The sequence below is a fragment of the Rhincodon typus genome, chromosome 20 (genome assembly GCF_021869965.1).
Source record: "Rhincodon typus isolate 14 chromosome 20, sRhiTyp1.1, whole genome shotgun sequence".
Classification (NCBI taxonomy): Eukaryota; Metazoa; Chordata; class Chondrichthyes; order Orectolobiformes; family Rhincodontidae; genus Rhincodon; species Rhincodon typus.
In genome coordinates, this window is record NC_063351.1 from 18141885 (window position 1) to 18155812 (window position 13928).

Sequence of the window (13928 nt, forward strand, 5' to 3'; positions counted from 1 at the left end):
GTGTGCTAAAGAAATATAATTGACTTCAGAGCATTGTACAATTATCTGTAGCATTTTATGAAAGCAGCTTTAGTGTGGTTAATTGACGCATGATCATGACCCTTGTAGCCACAACATTGAGAGGATGAACAACATTGGAAGAGGCAAGCAGAAACAAAAGGCTTAGCTGGCCAAGAAGAGGATCCAGAGAAAATAGAGGTCAGTGAACCCTGTCCTTTCTCAGTCCACCATCTTCTTCTGTGGTAGAGATGACCATCCCAGAGGGAGGCTGCTGATTGACACCATTTGATGCTTAACACAGAATTGACTACTATGATGGATTCCACTGTCTTATAAGATGAAAGGCTGCCACCAATACCAATTAGAGTAATGTTTTAAGCAAGTTGAATAAAATTAACGTGGATTATAGAGTTATAATAGCAAACTACGGTGAAAACTGGAAATCAGAACCAAAAAGCAAAACTGTGGAAATGCTCAGAATGTCTGGCAATATCTGTGAAGAGTGAAAAATAAGTTAACACTTCTTGCTAATGTTGTTTCTTTAGAACTATTGAGTGGAATCTAGCCAGGCCCTGAAAGACGTGCTGTCATGAGTAATTTGGAAGAATCAAGTGAGAATTGACCGAAACCTTTCTTAATGTCAGGAGCAACAAGTCGCATTTGCCAACTAAGTTCCGGTTGTGGAGACAAGATTCTTGTTAGTGACAGGTATGCAGCTCACAGTCTGAAATGGGGAGCATTTCTGGTTCCAGCTCACGGTCTCCTCACACCTATCTGGATGCTCGCAGCATCCCTGCCTTGGCTTGGGTTTTACCAATTTGCCCCCCTCAGCTGCACTTTAAAGGCTCTCAGAACTTCTGTTTTGCTTTGCGGTTTAGCACAGACACAAAGCCAGGCAGTTTGTAATGCTGGTCAGCATTCATCCATCAAAAGAGTGGATATGTTGCTATACTCCACCATGCTATATCAATGTCACACCGTGCCAGTTGTGTATATAGCCAGCACACTATGTTTACTGCAAGCAAATGGCCATGTCTCAAAGTCTAAGGGGAGTAGTCCTCAGTCAGGTCAGGGGTGACACCCTTCAATCAGGGGTTCCTGGCACAGTAAGTCAAGGGCAACCTCTGATATCAGTCAAGGTGCTAAAGCACAGTGAGAATGCTGGTTATGGTGGGCCACAATCAGCTGTCTGACTCCAATACAACCAGTCCAGGCAGTCATGGAAAAAATGTTGAAGAGCTGTACAGGTATCAATCCAGGCCCTGGTCACTCATTGTTTGGGGCTGTCAGGCTCAGTTGCTTGAGAGAATTAGCCATGGTCAGTCCTGGGGGTCTATCAACTAAAAATCATTGTGGGGTTCAAAGGGGTCACTGCTGCAGGAGGGAGGGTGGGGATTGGGGTCGTAACGCTGAGTTGCAGAGGGGATTATTGTGAATGAAGGAGTGATGTGGGGCCCTTCAAAAGACAGTATCATTACACAGACACTCATACACTGAAGCTGAAACACATTTGTAAGCACTACACACTTGGTGAATCTTAAGCATTAGATCATTGTGTAATGTGCAAACTATTGGCACAAGCTTTCCTGGTCATATCATGCAAGGTAATAACTGAATCACACTAATGTCTGTGATGCAGTAATCATCTTTGTCTACCTGTAAGAAAGGAGCCTAGTTGCCAAAGTAACAGTCACCTGCCATTTAACCAATGGTTGCACAGGAGCAGCCCACTTCACACCAGAGCATGGAAAATTGTGTAGGGATATGGAGGGATGGGCTCTGTACCTTCAGTGTTGCAACTGTGGCTGCACAAAGACATGCACACACAGATGATGGTGAAAAGAGGACATATATCAAGAAATATAATAATGCATTTGAAAATGTACCCCCGAGTCTCGAAATCACCCATCCTAGAGCAAGACAACTACCATTAATTCCATCTATAACCCCCATTATTTCATAAACTTCTGTAATGTCACATCTCAACCTCCTACGCTCATGAAAGAAGTCCCAGCCTGCAGGAGACAAAAGAGAAAATATCACAACCAAAGGATAAAGGTTGAGGCATGTTAACATTAAATACACAGTTGGGGTAATGGGAGAGTAGCACAATAATGAACAAGCTTCTTACTTGGTTGTTGGGTCATGGAGGTTTCTGCATCCCTATAGGAGCAGCCACGGTGTTCGCTAACCAACACCAAAATCCTCTCCTCATAGTGGGTGAGGAGATTAGCATTCTGCACATACCACCAACTGTCCTTGCTCTTCTAGCCCTGTTATAGGTCATTTTCCCCTGGAATGAAAGAAAAAGAGGGACTGAGTTTGGTAAAAATGGGTGGCACAGCTGTTACTGTTGGTGCAGGTGGGGGAGTGGTGGTGAAATGACCTGAATGAGTGAGTGAGTGGCACAGATGGCATGAAGGATTAGTCGTGGGGATAGGTAGTCTGGGGTAGGCAAGACGGGTGAGGGAAGACTTTGCATGCAATTGTAACAGTGTTTGAGCATGCGCTTTGGTGGGAGGTATGTCCAGTCGCAGACTGGTTGTGAGGTAGCAGGGACACTTAATTGATAGAGCGGAAAAAGTCATTGACCTTCTTCTTACATTCCTGGGAATTCCTCCAGATAGCTGAGACTGCACTGAGTAGTGTGGTGACCTCAGACCAGGCTGCCAGGGTCAGGTGTCATGGCCTCATCAATTAGTCCTGGAGGAAGAGAACAGCCTTCCTCTGCACCATCCCATCCACCAGGATCTCCAGATCTCTGGTTGCAAAACAGATCCAATTCCCCCTTCTCAACCATACTTAGAGCGACTGCCAAAAACGCGTAGGGTAGCTCCAGACATCCTGTGCTTGAGCGTGTATGCAATAGCCTTTTAAATATCATGCAGAAGCAGGGATGCCAACTTATCCTGAGACATCCCAATAGTGGTGAATACCCTTGACTACAGTGAGTTGGAGAATTTGACTAGCATTGGATCTAAGGGGTGCCGTGAGGCATATTACACAGTTAATGAGACAAGAAAGGATGATAGCATGAGAAAGCTTGCTGGGCCTCATGGAGAGAAACCGTCTATGAGATTTGATTTTAAAGACACTTTGTCAAAATATGATGAGATTCAATCCATTGTGATGAAAAGTCAATTGACCCAAAACATTAACTCCGTTTCTCTCCACATGGAAGTTTCTTGATTTGCAGGAAAAATGTAGTTTTTAAATTTTTTTTCTCTCTATTGGTAAGTTGTGTTTCTCTCAGCTTCTATTACTCCTCATGGCATCACTGAGCATTTCTTCAGCACTCAGTGAAAAACACTCCAGAGACACTGCAAAAAGGGTTTCTTGCTCAGAAATGCAGTCTCAAAAGCGGATGTGGTTGGTTAAATTCTTTGAGTAATGACTAATGCATACGAAGTACTTAATCTCCATGTACTAATTTGAATGATACCACAGCTTTACTTTCCTGGATAAAGGAATCACTGACAGATGTCCCATTTCTCTTGGCAGATACACTGGTAGATTGCCGATGCTGACCTACACACTTTTTCAAATCCCTTCATCCTCACTTAGTTCAACAAGTGGTAAATTGAATCTCCACTGACAGAAATTAGAACATTTTAAATCAATAAAATTCATAGTTCTCAAATGCAATTACAAAAATACTGATGAATTGTTATCATGAATGATGCAGTGTTTCGTGAGGAAATGTTTTGTTTACCGGGGCCTTGCTAAATCCCAGAATTCTAGCATCCAAAGTACTCCGCTTTAATCTTGGTGAGCCATGATTCATTGCTTTCATAGAAAACCTCTTGACTGCAGTTATGACATTGTGTATGATGATCGTATTTCTCTCTGGTGAAGAGCGCACAGTTTGGATTGAATCCATAAAAATATGTCGTACTAATTCTTTTTCTTGGTGTTGATTTCTTCTTGGAGTAAATGAAATAATCATTTAAATTCAATTCAAATTAATACGAAATGGAAATATTGACAATGGGAGTTGGAGTAGGTCATTTGTTCCTGGTCTGCCATTCAATGTGATTCTGGCTGATCATACAACTCAATATTCAGTTCCTGCTTTCTATCTGAAGCACACGCCCTTCCATTTCCACTACTTGCAAGTCAGGTGCAATTTACACCCATTAAAAAAGAGGAGTTACTGGTAAATCTACTGACTTTTGACTGCTGCCTTAATTTGAACACAGACAGATAACTTACATTAATCAGAAATTTTGTTCTTGGGCTACTGAGCAGCAACAACTTCTGAATTACATTAGCCTGGGTGACAATATGATAATTTGTGTTGTGAAGAAAACAACACGCTGTCTATCAATCCAACCATTGATGGGACAGTAAATGGAGAGCAATTAAAGTTAAAAACTGTGTGGAAAAAGGGTGACCATGCGAATGAACAAATCCATTCAATTCAAGTCTGAAGATCATCAAAATATTTCTGAAGTCAGAACTTCTCAGTACATCTGAGGTAGAGTTATAGAATGGTGCAGTTTGATCCATCAAATTTGCAGCAGCCCCATCACAGAACAATTCAGTTAGTCCTGCTCCTGTATTTTCCCCAACATCCTACCAATCTTTTCCTCCTGCAAGTATTTATCTAATTCTCTTCTGAAGGCCGTTGCTAAATCTAACTCTACATCCAACATGCCTTCCTGTCAGTTTAAATCCAAATTCTAAACAATCATTGTACAAAAATGATTTTCCTCATGACACCTTTGTTTCTTTTTCCATTCACCTTAAATAGGTGCCCTGTAGTTATCCATCATCCAGTCGAAAGAGTTTCTCTTCACTTTTTCTATATAACCTGTGCAAGCTTTTAAAAGTCTTTATCAAATTTCTTCTTTCCCACCTCTGTTTGAAGGAAACATTTTTTTCCCAGCTTATCAACACAACCTTAATCCTTATTCCCAAGAACTATGACTGTAAATCTCTGTTGTGTCTTCTCCAAAGACTTCATGTCCTTCTTAAGCTATTGTGCCAAAAATTCAACTGCAATTGTAATTCACCTGGCTCATTTTCCAAGCTCTGAGCTCAAGAATCTTTATTATTCATCACACTTAACTGAAAAGGTTGAATGTCTCATTTGATGTCTCATCTGAAGGGCAGAATCCCTGACAGTGCAACATTTCTTCAGATTGCAATGAAGTGTCAGCTTCGATTATGAGCTTCAGTTGAATCCATGACCTTCTGACTCAGAGAGAGGACTATTAACAATTCAGCAAAAAGTAAATAGCAGTTGTATTAAAGTAAGGTTAGTTACTTTGCAAATTGCATATTAAAAATAAAAATAAATGAAATTTACCTATAATTTACACAAAAGAATTGTTGGAACTTTTTCACCATATTGTGATGGAGCCTCCAGCAGCAGATGACAATATGAACAGGGGAAAGAGGAGGGAAGTCAGATACTCCCTACAGACCCTCTCTGGAGAGCAGAGGGGCTTTGTCCATGTGTAGCTTCGTGGAGAGAGATAGATAAAGGATTCTTCAAATGAGATGTGAACTACAGTTTCAATCCAATGTAAATGCTCCATATTAGCCGAAAATTCCCTTAATATTTATGAAGACCTGGTTTGAGTGGGAAAAAAAATCTTTGATTCATCCAGGCAAAGACTTCCCATGTGTATTCCCTTGATATTGTGGAGGAATGCCATTTGCCAATGAATAAGAAGCTAGACAGATTCAGGGAAAGATTTGAAACATCCGATTACCTGGTGATTGAATACTGGATTGAGGACAGACAGCTGGTTATGGTCTCCTGGGGTCTCAACACAAGTGAACAGCCAGCACTTATAATGGAATTTCCCCTGTGTGGGAAAGCCCATTGGGAAAGTACAGGAAGAGGTGCAGATGTTCAAAGAAGTCTGCAGCTAATCTTTGTGGTTGTGACAAGGATTTTGCAGGACGGCAATAACATATCACAGCTACAGCAGGGGTTTTATGAATACAATCAGGCCAAAACAGGGATCCTGGTCTCTGTATCACTGAAGGTAGTGAAATTGTTCAATAGCATTTTCCTCCTGGATCCGTCCTTCAAATCAACCAGTGTAGACAGTTGAAGGACCACCTTGCTGAACTGATGAGGGATGGGAACATTTAGATGGAGTTGAAGACAACTGAGAGTGATAAAACTCAGTTGTCTTTATTTGAAACCAGATCACATCTTGCAGATTAGAAGGAAAGATTAAACACTTAAAACAAGGAAAGAGGACGCCATCAGCGAGGTGACTGATGGTGCAGACAGGGATATAGACATTAGGCTAAAGAGGCAGGCTGAGCTGATCATTGCACAGCAAACAGATATCTCAATTCTTTCTCTCCTATCTCCATGGTAAGGGTAAGTAATGAACCAAAACATTTCAACAGTTAACACCATTCTAGAATGTGTGCACATATTCTATGACATAAGATCCATAGGATATCTTACTGCGAGGATTTGTACTGAGGTTCCAGTAATGGAGACTAATGGTGCAAGTACCTTGCCTGTCATGAAGCTGTTTAGCAAGGGCTATTCTCACTGTGATAATTAAATGTCTGCCATAGACTCATAGAGTCATAGAGGCCGATAGCACAGAAAAAGGCGTTTTGGCTCATGACTCTGCACTGATCAAAAATAAGGTCACTTTTGCAGACAGAACACACATATTCTACAAAGTGGTCGCCAAGTCTGCATTTCATCTCTCCAATGCGAAATGACCCTGAGCTTCCTGTTGCTAGCCACTTCAATACGCTACCGTGTTCCCTGACCAACATTTCTGTCTCGGGCCTGCTGTAGTGTTCCAGAAAAGATCAGCATAAGCTACAAGACCAGCATCTAGTTTTCTGCTTCATAACCCTGCATCGTTTAGGACTCAGTATTGAGTTCAATAATTTTAGGACCCGAACTCTTCTTCCATATCCTTTACTCACTCCTGCACCCCAGGCCCTGCCAGCAGATAGAGTCATAGAGTCATACAGAATGGAAACAGACCTTCGAACCAACCAGTCCATGCCAAACATAATGCCAAACTAAAGTATTTCCACCTGTCTGCTCCTGGTCCATATTGCTCCAAATCATTCCTATTCAAGTGCTTATCCAAATGTCTTTTAAACGTAATTTTGCCCACATCCACCACTTCCTCAGCAAGTTCATTCCATGTGCGAACCACTCTCTGTGTAAAAAAATTGTCCCCATGACTTTTTAAAATCTCTCTCCTCTCACCTTAAAAATGTGCCCCTGGTTTTGAAATCCTCCACCCTAGGGGAAAGACACCTACCATTAACCCCATCTATACCCCTCATGATTTTATAAACTTCTATAAGATCACTTCTCAACCTCCTATGCTCAAGTGAAGAAAGTCCCAGCACAGCCAACTCATTTTCACCCACTAACAGTCCCCATTAGCAGCATTTCCTTCTCCCTGGCTCACTATTACCCTTCTCTTTGTCTGCCCTACTGCTGTTCTCACTCCCTGGGCTCCTTCTCCACCTATTCTTCAGTTTTCTGGCCCCTGTCTTCAGCATATATACCACCTTTTCCTAGCTACTATCAGTTCTGAAGAAGGGTTACTGGACCTGAACCATTAACTCTGCTTTCGCTCCAAAGATGCTGTCGGACCTGCTGAGTTTCTCCAGCTATTTCTGGCTTTTTTTTTGAAATTTTCAGCATCTGCAGCTCTTTGTTTCAGGGAAAGGTTCCCTGAATCTACCCTTCCAAAATGTACCTGACATCCCCAAGGTTGGGCAGGATGGACCTAAAAGCAACTCTTTTTTGCCAAAGGCCCAAAATTGGTGTGACTACTGGTCTGATAAAGTCCTTTCAGGTCCCTTTCATCACTTTGAAAAGAAAAGTTTGCTTTTATTCAGGTCAAATGAAGTATTTTTCAAAGGGCCCAAATAGACCTGAATGGATGCAAAGGGGTAAGTGTATTTAAAAATATCTTTTTACCTGACAACTAGTTGGTCTGAGGATTTTGGATAAAGCATTCCTGACCTGTATATCTATATGGGGTACCTGGCTATACAAAAGAAATATGGGGAGAGCAGACCTGCTGTATCCCATGTGCTCTCTGAGTTCCACACAGCAGGGTTACCCCAAATTGGAATTTAAATGAAGGTAGCTGACAAGTTAAATGTCCAGTGGCCTCCATGGTGTGAACTCTGGCCTAACACCATTCACACCCTTCTGATTGTATGTGCGCGTGGGTGTGTTTCTGTTTTAAAAATGCTTATCCTTTTAACTGAATGAGTTTTTATTAAAATAAAAGAACAAACTCTTACAAATTCAAGAGGTTTGGCTGTCTTGTTTTTTGGCAAGTAGACATTGAAGTGAAAACAAAACATCTTTTTAAAAATTCAGACACTTTTTTATCCTAACCTTTGGTGTGAATCGAAAGGCATTTCATTACCCATCTGAAGTTGATTGTGACAGAATCAGCAATATCAAGAACAAATCATTTAGTGTATTGAACTCTATCCACTCCAGTCTGTCTTTCTTCCCCATGGTACTTTTATTTTGCCACGTTCCTTCTAACAGTAATATTGTGAATCAGGAAGTTTTTGATTGATTACATCTTTTATTCAAAAACAACTGCTGCATCTCTAAGTTCACCAGAGAAAGGGATAGACTTTCATCATTTTGATTTCCTTGGACGTTTCTTTGCAACTAAACTGTGCAAACATTCAAGATCAAATTTGTTGGATTCATAGAGACAAATATTTGAGTTCTGAGTCTTTTACAATGTTTCCATTCCACTTCCACTACAATGCACAATTATCTTACAAATATATTGTACATCCAGGCAACTGTTTGTCATGTTCAGTGTGTTGAGACAAATTGGTTCCAAGTAAGGAAATTAAGCCATTTTATACACTTCGAAAACTGTCCATTATTAATTATTGTCTTTCGTTCTGCAATTGTGTTGGAGGAAAAATTCCATGGTTTATTTTAGATTTTCCAGATTTTATAAGTTGGTTGTGAGTGACAGTTCTAGACCTAGTGCAAGTATGTAATTCTTGAAATGGGAGGGCCATGATGACCAAAGATACGATTTTGATAAGGTATGGATTTTTTTTTAATCACTTGTGGGACATGGGTGTCGCTGGCTGGCCAGCATTTATTGCCCATATCTAGTTGCCCTTGAGAAGGTGGTGAGCTGCCTTCTTGAACCACTTCTGTAGGTTGACCCACAATTCCCTACAGGAAGGAATTACGCTATTATGTTGTGTGCATTGTACATTTATTGGCCAAATTTGTTTTTGATGTTCTGATTGTTGGTCCTCAGTATTTGTATAATCTACTGGCTGTGAAGAGGTAATGGCCGGAGATTTTAAAACATATTTTTGCTTGTTAGAAGAAAATACCAGGGTTGGACACTTCTGCTAAATCTGTAGCTGAATTCATATAGATAATAACAGCATGGTGTTATGGACTAGGCCAGAACCCTTCAAAATATTTTAAGAAAGAAGCCTAGACTCTAGCTTTTTCTTATTTTAAAGGCAAATGTGAAGTGGTGCACCTGGTCAAACCACTTGGCTTTAAGCAAAACAAAATTTATTTAAACACTACAGTTGAAACATGGACAAACGAAAGTGGAATTTAGAGTAACAACTGTTGGAAAACTGAACTGACCCGAGACAGCAACTTAAACTAATTATCAGTTCCAATATAGCAACATCCCATAAACACCTGCCTTAGCAAAAAGGTAAATTCAAACACAGATTCTTACAGGCAGGAGAGAACAATATCCAGAGAGATATTTCAGAGAAAGTCAGAGGAATTCATTACTGAAGATTGCAACCCTCTGGTATGCAAAACATCTTGTGACTGCTACAGCTTAAAAAACTAGAAAAAATCTGATAAAAAAAACGAAAGAACTGCGGATGCTGTAAATCAGGAACAAAAACAAAGTTGCTGGAAAAGCTCAACAGGTCTGGCAGCATCTGTGAAGGAAAAAACAGAGTTAACGTTTCAGGTCCGGTGATCCTTCCTCAGTGTGTGTGTTAGAAAAATCCTGAACTGGGAGAACTGGCCACTCCCCTTCCATTGTTAAACTGTTACTCCCTAGAATCTTCATCACCTCTGCACTTACAATCTCTCTTCAAAAGTTTTTAAAATGACAGCATCGTCACAAGAACAATAATTGTTGTCAATAAATTTCTATGGATAGACACTAATCCGCTAATCAGCAGTGCTTGCCTGTAATATTACAAATAGTGACTGTAATATGATTTTAGGCTTGAAAGGGAGAATGGAAAGTCTCAAACCAATGTCTTAAATTTAATGAAGTAAGCTTTAGAAATTTAAATAAAACTATGTCCTCTGACTCACTTTCCATTAATGATCGCTGGACTGTGACTGGCTTTTCCTCTCTTACATAATCCCAAGTTGCTAAGACTGAGTTTACTCCAGCTGTAATCAATCAATGCAGTATAAAGCAGAGACAGCAACCAAACCTGGTATGCAACTTTTCTTCTGTGATCCAATAGTACACTGTATAATATATTTACACATTGACTCATTAGCAATAATGGCCAAATAATACATTCTTTTGTTTTTCTCCAAACTAAACCATTAACTCTTTTTCATCTCAATACTTCTGCATCTTTTACATTTTTGTCTTGCTATCACTGATAATTAGCTAACCTTGCAGATTTGTAGATTCTATTTTCATTTTATTTTCTCCCTTTACTCTTATCCAAAATCAGTGGGATTTTCTGGTACCTATTAAGATGAGGAGGACAACAGACGAGTGAACCTAATCATGCAAGAAGCAAAAATCAGCTTCTCCCCATCTAGATAAATCTTGACAATCAAGTTCTTTCCCCTCACATGGTAGGTTAACTTACTTGTCAGCAAGAGTTCAGAGGATTTCCTGCATGCTTTAGCATCTCATTAAAACCGCAACTCAATGGAATTAACTTTGCCTTCCCAATTACATTTCAACTACTTGAGAAACTCAATGCATCAGATTGTGGGAAGATGGTGGCATAATGGTAATATCACAAAAGTAATAGCCTAGAACTCCCAGGCTAATGTTCTGGAGACATTGGTTCCAATTCCACCATAGCAGATGGCAAAACCTGAATTTAATAAAAAGCTAACCAAACGATGACTATGTAATTAGTTGTTAAAGCCCCACATGGTTCTTTAATTTCTTCATGGAAACAAAATCGACCATCTTTACCCTGTCAGGCCTACTTGTCTCTCCTGACCTACAGCGATGTGGTTAACGCTTAACTATCTTCTGGTAATTTGAGCTGAACAATGAACGCTGGCCTAGCCAGTGATGTCCCATGAACAAATTTTTCAACGTCCAGCAGCAGAAAGCAGGCATATACCTGATGGCTGGCATTTTTTCATCCACATTGGGGTAAGTACTTGCTGATTTGTCCTTATTGTAATATGGCTTTAAATTATTGTTTACATTCACTTGTGCTGTAAATTCTTAAGGTACCATCATCCAAGCAGAGGAAGACAGGCTGTATCCCAGAGGCATCTTAAACTCCAACTGGCTAATGGCAAAGAGAGGAGCTTCTGGTCGAAGGACAGTGTATGGTGCAAGTGGCAAATAGATTGGCAATGGCTGAAGTGTATCTACAAAGCAGTAAAGAGAGAGTAGCTGTGGCTGATGGGCACAAAACTGGTAAAAGGGAGGAAGGGTAAGTGGGGCAAGGCTGTGACACTGTCAGTCTTGGAATCCTAGGCTATAGTTAGTCTTGGGGGGCTTAGGGGTGCTTGGGCTGTAGTCAGTCCCTGGGTGTTGTAGGCTTTGTTCAGGGCATTGTCACTGCTGTCAGTAACTCATGTCTGGGGATTAGTCTGGGGTATTATGCAGTGGAAAGAATAGGGTAGTTGAATGTTGTAGGCAGGGACATGGAAATTTGGAAGTTGAGGGTCAGAAGGGCTTGGTCTCATTTGCCGAGGGAAATGGTCAAAGAGTGGAAGGGTGCCAATGCCTTAAGTCACAGGAGGTGAAGATCAGCATGGAGATTGGTACCTTGATGGTGGAGAGCTATGAGAGCAAATGGGAGATGTCAGTTGTCAATAGGAGCATAGGAGAATAAGAACATTAAGCCTGCTGAGCCATTCAATACGATCATGATCAATTGAACGCTTCAATGCTTTTTAACTCACAGATTCCTATAATCCTGTATGCCAACGGTAATTGGAAATCTATCAATCCCTAATAGCTTGTGTTCACATTGAGGAGCTTGACAGACATGGGAGGATGGAGTGTCATAAGGACAATGAGGATAGCAAATCTGTGAGGAACAAACAAAACGTAGGGAGCATAAAGAACAACAAGGATAGGTGGTATTAGTACGGTTGGACACAGCTATTGAATCTCACCATCTTTGCTTCAAATGAATTGCACAATTCTCTTTTGATTTTGATAGACTTATACTCAAATTGGGAGAAGATTTCATGAGGGTGGGTGAAGTTGTACTTTGGATTTTCTGGCCAGCTGAAGGAACACACAATGAGCCATGACTGTTTTTTTTTGCTTTTCTTTCTTATATCCAGAATACTTACATGCACAACTGAACATCTTTTCCCAACACCAAATTGCCTATGTTACTTTTATTCTCGTTTATCATCCACCACTATATCACGCATGTCTCCAATTAAATTACCAATGACTGCAAAACCTATTAGGGCAGTACAATGACAGCAAAAGTGAATGAACTGTAAGGAGAGAAAAAGGGGACTAGATCAAAATGGGATTAGAGGGTATTACACCTCTCATGGTGCCCACCTCCCTTAAAAGGAATTAATCATGAGTCCATTAGTTGGAGAATCATAATTAGCTGACTTCAATTTGCACATAACTAGCAAATCAACAGTACTTATGTTCCAAAAAGATCTCATTAAGTCACGGTGTGAAAGTACACTGCCATCTCGTGATGCCCCAGTTTTGTATTAAGCATACAGCAAGGGGGTATTTTCAATCCAAAGGCTGCACCAGTGTGTAGACCAACCATCATCAACCATCATGCAAACACTGGAACCTTGCTAAAAACCATTGCCACATGTTCAGAGGAGGGCAGGAGAGTTTTAGGGAGTAGTTTTCTGGAAGCTCCATCATACAAAGGCAAGATTAGAACATTCTGCTGTAATGTTCTTGAAGGAAAGCTGACCATCATGGTTGGAAAGCTGCATGGACGTTCTTGTAGTACCAGAGACAATGTGCATTACCACCCTGCTGGCACGGTGCTGTCCTCTGAAACTGCACAGGATGCTTCTTTCAATCATATGTAATGTGGCTAGAGTCATGAGAGCTTCCTGGATGATAGGCATGGACCTTCATTATTTGGCTGATGTGGTCACAGATGATCTGCACATTCATGGTGCGGAAACCCTTGCATAGTCATGAACACTGCCAATACAGCCGGCATTTTTGATGACCTCACTGCATAAAGACAGATAAAGGCACAAACCCTCCTCAAGGCCTGGCTGGTGACATCTATCAGGAATTCTCAGACTGATACTGAGGAGAGGTACAATGCTTTATATGCTTCCACAATGACCATTATCAAATGTCGCAACAAACTAAGGGACTGTGCTGGAAATCAAGCCCCACTATGCCCAGAGTTATCACAAATGAGAAAAGATTTAGTCAAAAAATTGAACATCCCTAAATTACCTCAGAACTCAGGTTAAAAGAAAATGCTGACAAGTTAATGAGCTTAACTGGGAAACAGCTATTTATTATGAACAAATTGTCATTAACCTACATAAGGAAATATGATGTGCTAACTTACAACTTGACTATAATTTAAAGTCCCCCTTCCTGGTCAGGCAGACACACAAAGACAGACAAGGCATAAGGTTGGTAAAGAAAATAAAATCAGGGAAACATGGTTTGAGAGAACCAATCTGGCCCACAGGAGTTGATGAATTGTTTTCATTTGGTTTCTCCCAACTCCTTTTAGTTTCT